This window comes from Vicugna pacos, unplaced genomic scaffold (genome assembly GCF_048564905.1).
Source record: "Vicugna pacos unplaced genomic scaffold, VicPac4 scaffold_103, whole genome shotgun sequence".
Lineage (NCBI taxonomy): Eukaryota > Metazoa > Chordata > Mammalia > Artiodactyla > Camelidae > Vicugna > Vicugna pacos.
Window position 1 is genome coordinate 2,306,508 of NW_027328783.1, and position 14,104 is coordinate 2,320,611.

The 14,104-nt window shown below is 40.2% G+C and overlaps 1 long non-coding RNA gene across 1 annotated transcript in view; it reads left to right on the top strand.

The window, feature by feature from the left end:
* LOC140694725 (uncharacterized) overlaps positions 1-13,699 on the top strand; it is a 90,433-nt gene extending 76,734 nt beyond the window's left edge. Inside the window, exon 5 of the long non-coding RNA XR_012070334.1 lies at positions 13,567-13,699. This is a non-coding gene — a long non-coding RNA (uncharacterized lncRNA). The remainder of the gene's footprint in view (positions 1-13,566) is intronic.
* The last annotated feature ends 405 nt before the right edge of the window (positions 13,700-14,104 follow it).

Below are 14,104 nucleotides of genomic sequence, written 5' to 3' on the forward strand. Positions count from 1 at the left end.
TGTACCAGCAGTGAGATATTTCCATGCATTTTATTTTCTGGACATCACCAGGGCACATGTGGGGTTTGTGCCTGCAGGCTGGAATGCTGCAGGATTCCCTGATCCATCACCGTTATGTCTTGGAGCTGCTCCGGTCAGTGAATGATTTTCTGTGGCTTGGAGATAATGTGGTCTGATGGAGATGTGCAGTTAAAATGCTATTACTTGAAATAAGAGTAACCTAGAACATTGCTCTAACAATAAAGGATGAGGGAGGAGAATTGGCTGAGCTGTTTGCAGTGGGGGGTCTTCTAAGGTGACTCCCTCACCGTGACTCCTGCCAATATCCGCCCCAGCCCTGCACGGTAGTCCTGCCGAAGCAAGCAAGCACTTTGCTCAAAAACGCACTGAATTTCCTTGTGCTTCTCTTTGTTGGCTTTTTTCTGAAAGCACATTTTACCCTTTGCTTAAATGCCATCCATGCTAGTCACCTCTTACACTCATTCTTCTGGACCTCGTCCATACATAGCTGCTGAATGAATGAACAGAATGTAGTATCTCCATGTAGTGGAACATTATTCACACGTAAGAGTGAATAAAAAAGAAAAAAAAAGAGGAAAATGAAAAATGCCACCTGTTTTGGGAAGTCCACCCTGACTGTTCAACCCACCCTTTTCCCTTTGAAACCACATCACTTATGCTCCTCTCTACTGTTTTTGATAGTACTTACCACCTTCTAATAATCTTTAACATTTTCAAAAAAAAAAAAAGAAAGAGATGCTGATACTACTTCAAAATGGACAAGTCTTGATAACAGCATGTTAAGTGAAAGGAAGCAGACACAAACGGCCACATATTGTTGATTTCAGTGATCTGAAATGCCCAGAAAAGGCACATGCAGAGGCAGAGAGCAGGTGATGGCTGGAAGGGGCTGGTTGGAGGGGGATTAGGGAGTGACTGCTAGTGATAGGGGGATTCTTTTGGGGTGATGAAGTGTTCTGGAAATAGATGGTGGTGAGGGCTGCACAACCGTGAGTGCGCAGAATACTGCTGAGCGCTGTCTCTGGGACTGCCTGTTGTAGGGCGGCTTTATTTTGTTCTCACCCTGCAATGTGAAGAGTCATCTTCTGCTGAGGCCGTTCTACTCCTGTGAGTGGTGAGGCTCAGAGACTTTGTAGAGTCATGTTTCTTTTTTCCCCCTGGCTGAGTGTAGGCAAAAAAATTTAAGCCTCAGAAAGTGCTCCATCTGCAGAAATGTCTTTTAGTTTTGCATGGTGTAAAAACCTTGAGAGCTTTTAATCGTTGAGGCCAGTCTGTGGGGGTAAATAGCCCATGAAGCCTGGGTGAGCCCGGGAATAGCCGCGCTTCCCTCCCAGACACGGGTGGGGATTTCACCCCCGTTCAGGCAGTGAAGGACCCAGACCCGTGAGCGGAGTTGACAGTCGTGAATATTTACCTGTATCTGCTGCTTCATCTTGGATATTAATTTCAAGCTGAGTCAGTTTGCGGCAGCAGACTCATCCTACATCAGGAATTTATTGTATCTGCTCTTTGGGGTGAAGACCTGACAGACTGCCTTGAATTAATATCTCAGATTCCTTTGTCAAAAGCAGAACAGCAGAAATACAGACGTCCTTTAATGCCAGTGTGACCTGGAACGGGTTTAGTCTCTGTGCCTCAGTGGCCTTATCTGTGGGTGGTGAAGATGAAAACAGTGCGCCCCTCAGAGTGGCTGGTGAGGGGGGAATGAGAAGCACAAATGGAGGACTTAACACGATGCTCATGAATGACCGAATTTAGTGCTCTCAGCCTGGTGAGGCCTCAGTTGCAGAGATGTCAGAACAGAGCAGTCCTAGCCGGAGCTTGATCCGTGATGGCAGCTGTTATGATCAGTATCACCACTGTGCATTATCAGGTAATTTTAAGACTTGGTTATATGAATTCATGAATAATGTTAAAAGACTAGACATCTCAGATCCAGTTTACATAGTCCTCAAGATTTCTTCTGAGAAATGGGTGGTTTCTTCCCCATCTTAAATCTTAGATGAGTCTCTAAAAAATTCTGTATTCCTCCATCTTTTTGCTTTAATTCTCCATTTCTTAAAAAACAAAGTTTTTAAATGGAGTTAATGGGGACTGAACTGAGTGCCTCCTGCATGCTAAGCACATACTCTCCCAAATGAGGTATAATCTCCTCCATGACTTTTTTTCAAATTTACCTTCTTAGTTTACAGAGGTCTGAGGCCTCTAATTCTTTTTTTGGAGACTTGTCCATGAACCTGTAAATCTATAATTAATGGACAAAATTTGGTTTATTTAAAAAATCAATAGAATATTCTGCAATCCATCCAAAAAGAAATGCTCATTGACTTAAAATGTTTCTCCTTTAAGGTGATTTCTCCTGTTTGGTCGAGATTAATTTATCAACAGCCATCCTCATCATCATAATGACCAAACTCGCTGTGAGTGGACACCTACCTAAGGCTAAAATGCTTTCCTCATGTTTTACTTCATAGCAGGTGTTTGAGGGTAGGTATCAGTGTCTCCATTTTTGCAGCTGAGCGATTGAGACTTGGGCAGCTTGTCCCAAATTACACGCAGCTGGCGGTGGCTAGCTTGGTGCTGGAACCCAGGCTGTACAGGATGCATTCTTAATTACTCCTCTAATCAGCCTCCCGTTAAGTGGTTACCCGAACTCCTGTGATTCCATAAATGGCCGATTTTAGTGATCTCAGCCTGATGAGGCCTTCAAAGGAGAGACACCATTGAGAAGGTGAGACAGAGGGCAGAAATTAAAATTGTTCATTTTCACAAATTTTTAATTCTCAGGTAATTACTTAAAAAGTTAATTTTTTTTATTTTAGTGCTCTGTAAGCACTAAAAACAAAACATTAAAAATAATTATAGTGCAAAAGAGAAGTGGGCTCTGAAAGTCCAACCACTGCTAATGATGTTACTTGTTTTTCTCTAGTGGCCCTTATTGACAGAAATACTTACAGAAAGACTGAATTGGTTTTATGTAGTCTTAATATGGAATAAAAGATTGTCAGTGAATATTGAAAGTAAAGTCTTTACTCTTTTCTTTCCTGTTGATGAATATGTAAGTTGTTTTCATGGCTTAACTACATTTCCTCATTTGTGAAATTTGAGTAAAATCGTTTAACTTGTCTGACTGTGAGAGTTAGACGCCTTGTATACAAAGAACCCAAGAGGTGCTTAATAAAAGTGTGCTGTCATAATGACAGATATTTTAGAAGGATCAACTCTGAATACTAAAGAGTGTCGCTTCTTTCTGATGCATATTCAATATGTATATATATGATATATTTGAATATGGTTTAAAGTAACAAGGATTCATTTTTTTTTTTGGTGTAGTATGAAGTTTTAATGAAATCTGTATCATTCTAGTGAGACAGGGACTAGTTAAATTGCCTTCATCAGATGACCTTGAAGATTATTTACACAGAATATGTATTGTTACAAATCAGAATTTATGTTGCCGTGTAACCATCCACTCAGACATTTAAATTCGTGGGATTCTGACCAGATCCGTTAAGTTTAGTAAAATCCATATTGATCATTTTCAGGGAATAAGCTCCTCTATTTTGTGATTAAAGAAAATTTTGATTTTTTTCTACATTCTTAACAGGTTTAAAATATCAAAACATTGATTTGACATGTCACTTTTTTAATAGAGAGAATAAATCTCATGCTGTTTTATTATGTAAATAAATGTTTTTGTATGGCAACAACCTTGTATGATATCCTGGCTCTTTGAGAAGTATTTTGCAAGATACTTAGATAACCTAGTGTTGGAAACATACAAACGTGAATTTTATGAATATAGGCCTAGTACAGATCTGTTGGTTTTTGTTACAGTGCAAGACATGAGGCATAGGAGAGCTTTGCTGCTGATTGCCAGGACAGATCCCATGTCTCAGTTTCCCCTCCTGTAAAATGAAGTGGCTGAACTGGATTCTTTCCTCTTCTAAGATGAGTTTCCATGAGCCTATGTCTTATGTTTATATTCAGGAGTATTAGCAATATCAGATTAAATACTGAATATCCCTCCCTTCCCCCGAATCAAAGTGCAGCATGTGCTACATAAGCGTTTATTTATCTGATTCTCGTTACTGATCCTACAGGCAATTTTTGTGTTGCATCTTTCCCGGTAACCTGGAAGGTCATTTTAGCCATAGGTGGCACTGTTGCACCTTCTTACAGTCTTAACTTTCCTGTTTGTAAAAGAAGGCTTAAACAACGTTATTTTATTTTGGTTTATTTGCTTAATGCTTCAGAATAGCCCAATGTCCATTATGTCTGTCTAACTGGAAAAGTTATTCTGCTTATATCTTAGATTTATTCTTTTATCTCGCTGTGAACATTTCAGACTTGCTGTGCAAACAATGGCAAAATCGAGCTTTTCTTCTAGTGTTAGAAACCAGTGAGCCGGGATTTTATGAAAGAGCTAGAATCGGCATCTGGAGGACCTTAAAAGTGAAAAGTGTATTGAGTTCCCTGAGTTTTGACCCCGCCGCTGTGTGTTAATTGGTGGTTGGAGATTTGGTACATATACGAAGGGGTGTAATTTTTTGACTTTGGTTTGCCTGCACGCGCTGCCACTGAGCCACTTGAGCCTGAGTCAGTTCGTTTTGAGTTTTTCCCTCGTCTGTGAGATGGGGACATTCGTATATGATTTGTAGAATTGTGAGAATTAGAAATTATGTGCAGTGTTTACCACAGTGGGTATGTCAAGAGTGCTCATAATCTTTAGCTGGTGTTTTGTGTGAAGCCATCATTTGAGAGTCTTTGGCAATTACTAAGAAACAGGAAAATAAGAAGAGATGGTTTTATGATGAAAGATATTTGAGGAGGTTCCATACTTCCTATACACATAATTTAGCATCAGCAGAATCAGAACTGTTACACAGTCGCCCTGAACCAACGTTAAGCCACAGAATTATTTGTTACTTCATATATTTTGGGGCTTAAGGAGATCCAATACTTATACACATGTTGTCTCCAGCAGCCAACTGAGAGATGACACAAAAGAGTAGACAGGCGATAAATGTCTTCTTTGTTACTGATGAAGCCACGTTCTTCATGAACTTCAAGGCTGTGGGAAAATGCGTGTCATGATACTGTGTCCCAGAAGTAGAGACTCACCCTGTCCCATGTAGCTCTGGGCCACAGCGAGCCTTCCCTTGAGAGGACCTGCCCCTTCATGCACAGGGTTTTCCTTCCATGGAGCTGAGCATCCCGCGTGCTTCCCAAAGGTGACCAACACTGGAGTGAAAGGAAGGGTTTCACATGCCCTGCTTGTCTCCCCGGACTCACACCTCACTCTGTTAGTGTAATGAGTGCTAGCTGTGGGCCAGTGGTGTGAAGGAAGAAGCACTCTCCATGGCCCAGAGGAGTGGTTAGGAGGCATCCCCTCCCTCAGTTTAAACAGGTGGTTGGATGGAAAATAAGGGTGCTCCCCAAGAGTTTATAAAAGGAGAAATAAGGATTTTATTTGGGACTTAGTTTAGCCAGGAAACACATTAGATGATTAGAGGGGAGACTTGTATATCACTTTGATATTAAGTTGACATTTGTTGAACACCCAAAATATGCTACATTCTTTTCTGAGAGTTTTACAGAAATGAATCCTTCAATCTTCTCAACAAGCGAATAAGGAAGGTTTGATTGTTATCCCAGTTTTACAGTGTGGAAATTGAGGCACACAGAGGGTAATTAAGTTGGCAAAATCACAGAAATAGTAAGTTGCAGAGCTGGTATTTAAACCCTGGCTGCCTGGTTTTGAGGCTCCCAGAGATGGGCTTTTGGTGTTTAACATTATCAGCATCCCTGAATCTTTGTACATCTGTGCATCTGTTAGCCTAGAAAGGACAGGGAAAGGAGAGTTACACAGGTGCTCATAGTCATGTCTTGGCCACTGTCCACGGAGAGTGCACCGTGATTGGCGTTAATTGTCTTCTGGGCAGTAGATCTGTTTGTATAATAGATATTTAGTCCATTGAGTTAATCTAGAAACCCTTTCTGCTCCGTTTCTGTCCATGCTTGCCATGTGACTGCCTGCCCGTGATTGGGCCATGGAGGAGAAAATGTACTCATGGTTGAACTCTGATATTTCAGTCTGGTTCATAGATCCACGTCTTCTGTTACATTAATAAGTTAAGTTTCTGGTTTTCTTACATCAGTGTCTCATGAGTTTGGTTAATGTGAAACCAGTCCATGGAAGCCCAGGGGTGATGACGGTATAATTTCTGAGCACGTTGTGGCACTTCTACCCGTGCAGACGTGGCTGTAGTTTGTCCAGCTTCCTCACTGATTTTCCCCAACAGCAGGGTCCTCTCCCACCCCTGGATGTGAGGTTGGGAGCTCTCTGACTAGGCCAGTCAGAGGCCGAGTCCGCCAATCAGAAAATGATGAAGTACCTGAAAGTGGGTTTAATAGAAGACAAGGGCTTCCAGGTAGTCAGATGGGCTGTTCGAGTCCATTTGTTGAAAAGCTGTCCGCTGTCTGTGGTTGAGCTGCTTCTTTGCTGTTGAAAATTCTGGAGTAGATGAAGGGATTTTAAAAAGCAGAAAGGAGTGATTTCAGGTGGTACGTCCACACCGGTGAGACGTGATGGATGACCGCCTGTGTGAGGCATAGACAGAGTCTACAAACTTCATAAAACAGCTTTAAAAGCTCTGCCATCTGAGTACACTTCATATGGGGTCCAGATCATCACTGGTCATGCTGTGAGGACAAGTAACTGATGATGGCAGAAAGGACACGGAGGCATCAAAAAGGTCTCAGTCACTTTCCCTGTTTAAATGATGCGGCACAGTGTAATATATTTGAGCTGGTTTTTCACTAAAAAAATTATAGTGTTTTCTGGGTCTCCCCAGTGCCCCAAGGTTCCATGCAGCTGGGTGTCCCCTCAGCGCAGCTCTGTCAGCGCTTGTCCTGGGCTGACGCGGTGTCACGGGGAGCAGGAGGGTCATCGTCCCCGGCTCCTCCGAGCTCCATCTCCTCATCCGCAGAGCCGGGTTTCTCATCCGTGTCTACTTAGTAGGGTTGCTGAGAATCACACTTGATGCTTCAGGTGTGACTTGTGGTTGTCTCTGTGATTGACATATAGTTAATATTTGATAGAAACACTTGTTTTTTTAGTATAATTGTAGCACCTAGATTGTAGTGGTTTTTAGTCTGCATTTTTTATAACTTTATTCTTATTTTTAAATATGCATTTATTTTTATTTATTTTTTTTGGAGGTACTGGGGACTGAAGCCAGGACATTGTGCATGCTAAGCAGGTGCTCTACAACTGAGTAATACACACCCTTCTTTTCTGTGCTTGAAAATATATATTGCTATACACAAAATAGCTCTTAAGCACCATCATGGGACCTAGTCACTGTGTAGACAATTGAAGACGTATGCTATTTCAATAGGAATAAATGTTGTTGAGACATACATTTCTGAATCTGTTAATGTGCTTAAAAACGATCATAGGTAGTGATAAACACGAATCTTTGATCCAGTACTTCTTAGGGTCTGTTTTGCCATCAAGGGTAATTACATTCTACAGAGAAGGCTAATTGGGTCTCTTTGATATTTGGATGGTCTAGCAGATGATGAAGGCTTTCAAAAGCTGACAGTTTTGTATTTTAAATTAACTACAAAGTTATCTTCTACAAGTTGTAGATACTAAGCTTGGGAAGTGCCCAGTAATCCAGGGGGTATGTTTCTGTGTCTGTGTCTGTGTGAACGTTTGTGTGTGTGATTTCAGGAAGGTAGAAAGAAATTCCATATAGACTTCTGATAACTTTCTCCTCCATTTCAAGGTGTTGGCATGTATTTACACTAATAAATTGATATTCTGTTGTCATTTGGCATATTGGGAATAAGACTTTCTCATACTTGTTTCAGAAGGGTTAGGGAGCATGAGCTTAGGAAATGGGAGGAGATAGAGGCAGGGAGGTTCTTTAAACTTTGTGCAGAATGAGAAACAGTAACTTTTCTCTTTTCTTCTAAAGCAAACTGGCACTGAATTTTAACATACTATTACTCAGAATTGCTTTTCTGATCAGATACAAGTACCTCAGATTTTTTAAGGCAACATGAATGATGAAATGTGTTTTAGCAGTTATCTTTAAAAGTAGTTTTATTTTTCAAGTAAAAGGCTATAGCCTGTTCTTTCTTTCAGCAGTACAAGAAATTCTCATTGTTCTGTCTACATGATCTATGTGCTTAGTTTTTTTTTTTTTTCCTTTAAGTGCTTGTTTCATTGTGGTTTGAATGAATGTTTAAAATTTCTGGATTTTGATCTTTAGAACATGCTGCTTTATCAGAACTGTTAAAAACCTGATTGTTCACTGCTTCTTGTTTGGTGGGGCACCCTATTGATATCTGTTGTCTGTTAAAGAGGGAAATTCTTCCTCTAGTCTGCAGATCATTAAGTGAGTGGTTTACAGCATGTCTTTAAAATTATTTGAATGCATTGAACATGTTTGTCCAGTGAATTTTAAATTGACTCATTGTAATGACTTTGCTTTGATTCTGTGGCTTTTGCTCCTCTCCACAAGAATTTGAATTCTCTGTTGCATTTTGTATACATGTTCTTAACAGGGGAAGAAATATTGCATTTTTTACAGAGGTGGGTTTTCCTATCCCCTCTGAATGCCTTCTAAAATTGATACAATAAAAATCAGTTATTGCAGTGCATAATTATTTCATAAATTATTTTTTGGCATAATCAGAAACAATGACCAAGAATGATAATAGAAAATACGAAAACCTTCCTTCCTTTGAAGAATAGAAATCAGGTGGTCAGGCTCCCGCATGCTTTGTGCCTGACACACTTACTCTCATGTCATTGTGTATCATGATTCAGAGATGGAGTGGCTTCAGGTTTATAGATTTTTGTTTTAACATTTGTGTTGAATACTTTCTCCAGGCTGATGTTTCATGTTGGGTTTGTGGAAAGAGTAGAAGGGAAAAAAATGCTTTGTTTTGTTTTCAGGAGGCCTGAGTTGATGAGAAAAGGGTTGAGGGTGGGCTGAGGAAAAGAGTGACACTCCCTCTCCTCCTGGCTGAAATTGATAAACAAAGAATTCAATTAAGTGTACCGGTATTTGACCAATAGAAGTTAGAGAGCCCAAACTGGCTAGAAATGTACAATGGAAATTACTGAATTCAGCTGCAGAATGAGGTGCTTTACCAAGTAGAAGCAGCTTAGAGCAATCAGAAAAATCAGTCTTATGATGAGATATAAAAGGAATATTATATCTTTTATTTCTGAAACTTTTCTATGTTAAGTTGTGTAGAGCTAAAATTAAGTTTCAAGCACCAGGAGTTAAGAGTGTGGGTGGTTCTGTAGGATCTTTATTCTCGGATGTGCCTAGACCCTGCTAGAGTGGCTGAAGATGGCAGGAAAAGACCCACATCCAGTATTTGTCATCCTAGGGTGTCCTCCATAATGGTTCCATGTGGGAGCCCATGATTGGGTTAACAAATTGTAACACACCCCTGTCGCCTCTGAATTTTAAGAAGAAAAAATATGCTTTGATACTGCTTTGCAAGCAAGTGCCTGTGCATCCCCACTCCAGTCTCCTTGCCTTAAAAAGCAGAGACAATGCTTTGCTTGTGTAGTTGAGGTTTTAGATAGCACTCTGCTGGTTGCAAAGCAAGGACCGAGACCCTCAGCTATAAACGCTGGGCTTGTGTGTTGTTAGATAGTGTATTATCCCCAAAACAAGGACCTGGCTGGTCTGGTGGTCTGCTTTGTAATGAACATATCTAAAAATGTATCTTGTTCCCCTCACCCCATGACTTCCCTAAAGATACACTAATCCTTTTTACTCATTGTGTATTCTATAATCTCTGCCTCATCCTGTCTTTCCCGAATTTCCTCCTTATTATCTCACAACTGTAAACGAATTTTTCCTTTGATTATACACAATAAATATGGGAGCATTTGAGAGGCTCATGGAGATGGCTCCCTACTCCCTCTTGGTTTCTTGACTTTTTCCACAGAGTCTTTAATAATCATTCCGTGTCGGTAAGACTTCTGCCAGCCAGAACCCACATTTCCAGGTGAGAAGGATGCAGGCTTTATCTCTCCTACCAGAGGAAGAGACAGAAGAGAATTGAGATATGCTCCCTCGTGATCCCTTCCTGCCCCAGGTCTACTGCGGTTCACCTGCAGCCTTCTGGCCTCTGCTCAGAGGGCCTCTGTCCCAGGACTGACCTCAGCCTTTTCTTCCCTTGTCAACATTTTCTGTGCCCTTCAGAACTTGGTCTCTTCTCTGCAATTCAACCCTGGCAGATGTGATGGTGGTCAGCGTGCTGGTGGGCAGTCCTTTGGGGACACCCAGGAGCCATGCTGATTCTCCTGAGTCTCTCAATCGGGGTTACAGGACAGTCAAGCACCGAAGGAAGCCCATTCACGTGATGTCAACAGAGCATTTCATCACTTTCATTTTATTTTTAAATTTTCGGTGGAGAAATTATTTGTAGCAAATTGTTCCAGATATTCGCCGCCTGCTTTCCTCATCACCATTCCTTGTTGTCTCTGGTGCTAGTTTAATAAACCAGGTTTCTTCTCTGGTCATTTCTGGCAGCTGGGCTTGCCGAATCCTTGATCTGCATTTGAAACAGAATCCTTCTTCGTGATGTCAATGTGATTTTCCTATTTCTGAATATTTCGTGTACACTCAGCAACTGTTTCAAGTGAAATGCTCTTGTCCAATTTCGGTTAACTCACATTTGCTGATCTCCTGCTTTCATGCTGAGGGCAGTTTCTTTTTCCTCTAATAAAAGTTAGCAATTTGCATTTACTATGGAAGATACTGGCCCAAGGTCCTTTTGTTCTTAAGAGTTTTAATACAATTCACCCATTAAAATATACAGCGGTTTTTACTCTTTGCCCAGAATTGTGCATCCCATTCAATCTTAGAATATTTTTATTCCCCCAACAGGAAGCCCCGTACGCATAAGCAGACATTCCCATCTTCCCCATCCTCCCCCAGCCCCAAGGAGCCACTTTTCTCTCTGTGGATTTGCCTGTGCTGGACATTTCATGTTAATCGAGTCACTTCATGTAAGTGGAACGGTCTATTGTGACTGACTTGTTTCACACTGAGTAACGTTTTCAATGTTTGCTCATGTTGTGGCCTTAGTCACTATTCTATGCTTTGCTATTGCTGAATAACTTTCCACTCTATGGCTGGGCCCCACTGTTTACCCATTCATCAGGTGATAGGCATTTGGGTTGTTTCTGCTTTTTGGCTGTGATGAGTAATGTCGCCGTGAACACTCATGTGGGATTTTTTATGTGGATATTTGTTTTCATTTCTCTTACGTGTGTGCCCAGAGAGCAGAATTGCTGGGTCAGTCAGAAACCAAATGTTCAACTCTCTGAGGCCCTGCCAGGCTGTTTTCCAAAGTGACCACGCTGTGTTACGTCCCCACCAGCAAGGGCTGCGTGCTCCGCTTCCTCTGTGTCCTCTTTAGTGCTTGTTACCCTTTTTTTTTATTGTAACCTATTGTAGTGAGTGTGAAGCGGTTTCTCCTAGTGGTTTTGACTTGATTTCCCTTACAGCTAATGCTATTGAACATTCTTTCATTGTGCTTATTGGACATTTGTATATTTTCCTTGAAAAATACCTTTTCAGATCCTTTATTTACCTTTTAATTGAGTTGCCTTTTTATTGTTGAGTTGTAGGGTTTTTTTTTCTTCATTTGGAGATACAAATTCCTTATCAGATAAATGACTTGAAAAAATTTTCTCCTGTGTGTTGTTTTTTCACTTTCTGGATGGTGCCCTTTGAAGCAAAGTTTTAAATTTTGATGAACTCCAATTTATCTCTGTTTTCTTTGTTCCTTGGGCTTTTGGGGTATTATGTAAATTCTGAAGTATTTTATTTAAGCTTTTATATATAAAATAACTTAATTTGTAGGAACGTTCTAGGAGATGGGTGCAGTTCTTGTCCCCAGTCTATGGATAGTAGACTGAGATGCAGAAAATTTCACTGAAATATCAGTGTCACAGCTACCCAGTGCTGTGGGATTTCAGACCCTCATGTTTGTCCCCAGCATTTGTGATCTTCACCACCATGCTCCACTACTGCCTGGAATCGTTAATGAAAACGCCTTTCATTTTCTGATTTCTTGTTAGTTTGTTTTCTCATTGGGGTATTCATCTCCTCATTTTCCTTTCGGAGATCAATATAGATTTATTTTAGGTCTCATGTAGGCAGAAGCATTGCTATCAGTTTACTTCTTTATTACTCACTCTCCAGTGATGATTGTTGCTAGTTGACCTAACCAAGTCATGCTTAAGTCTTTCCTGCTAATGACACTAAAAACAGTCATGACTTATAGAATGCTCAAAGAAAGTACTTGATTGATTTTATTTTGCTACCCAATCAAACCAATCAAATAAAAACCCCAGTGTTGACACAGACTATAAGCCCTCCAGAATAGGGTCACTGTCTTCCTTGTGTTTCATTTATTTGGTCAGAGTGTCTGGATAGTTCCTTGCTGTCCAGCAGTTTTGTGAGGATACGGTGCTCGTGAATCATTGTAAGGACAGAATTTTGACAACAGACTGTGTTGTTCATTTCACAAGGGAAAAGGTAATATAGAAATACTGCTCAGATCTATTTTAAAACTAAGCTTGGAATTTTGAAAAGAATTCAAGAAACCGTACAAAGCTCTTTTTCAGTAATTTTAGATCTATCTTAGACACATTATGGTTACATAGCAGAGTAACTTACCAAGTAGATTTGACAAGAGGAGTGTAATATTGATTATTTGCTTTAGTTGAAATATTCTACCTATGATAAAGTAATCAGTGCCCATAAATGAACATATATGTTTGTATTTCTATGCAACATGGGAGCAGACTTCATATGTTTCTATATAATATATATGACTGTGTGTTTTAATCTGTCTGTCAGTGTTTTTATAGTTTTTCAGCAACATTGTTACTTAAGGATTCTTCTAAGATATTCACTCCCGATACTACTGTAGTTTGTACTGTGTATCGTATCTTATGCATGGGATTCCACTGTCCCCTCAGTGAGGAATTTTCTCTCCTATTGAGTTAGTAGCAGAGTTAAAGAAACAGTGATTTCTAGGCCTTTGCTCTCCACGTGTTTGCTGTTGGCTGTCAATCACGACTTTCCCTTTCTTGAGTTTTCATTGTTCAATTAGAATTTTTGAAAATAATTATTAATATGTTTCACCAGTCTCCCTAGAAACTTGATGTGTTTGTGCTTTTCAGTTTTCAATTTATGAAAATTGTAAATGCACACTTGTTTTTAAATAGTCCTTTTTCACTAGATATTTGTTTACCTCTTTATTGATAAAATAATTTTTTCCCAATGAATGAATCGGTGTGCATGTTTTAAAAGATACCTTACTTTTTATTTTTCTTATTGTAACAGGTATATTCGTTGTACAGAATTTAGAAAATAAGGATAAACACAATAATAACTTAAAAATGGCCTCTAATCTCACTTGGAGATACAGTTGTAAGGTTTGAAATTCAGAATTACAAGTCCTCTCACTTTGTTCTTCTCTTTCAAGTACGTTTTGGTTACTGAGACCCTCGAATTCCCATATGAATTGTAGCAGCAGCTAGACAGTTACTACAGAGGAGCCCGCTGGGATTGTGATCGAGACCACGTTGCATGTATGCATCTCTCTGGGAAGCGCTGCCCTCCCAAGAATGCTGTCATCTGATCCAGGAATTTGCGTGGTGTGCCTTTCCAGGTATTTAGGTCTTCTTTAATTTTTTTTCAGCAATGTGTAGAATTTACATAGTATTATTTTACTTTATTTTTTGCCTTTATACTGAGGACAAGTGTGCAAGGTACCGGGATTAGAATTGTATTATAGCCCCGCAACTTGCTGCCACCATGGACGCTGTGGTCTCTCTTTGCCCTTTGTAAAATCTCACACAAAATAGGACCTAAGTAACTCTGTCTTGAAAGAATGATTATATGATTGCTGGATGATGCTTGAGAGTCCTTGTTATGATGTCTTTTTCCCAGACATTCCCCTCTTCTTAACTATGCCCTTTCTCTTCCTTTCCTCCAGCCTGGGTTTCAGCCTGCCTGTGGCA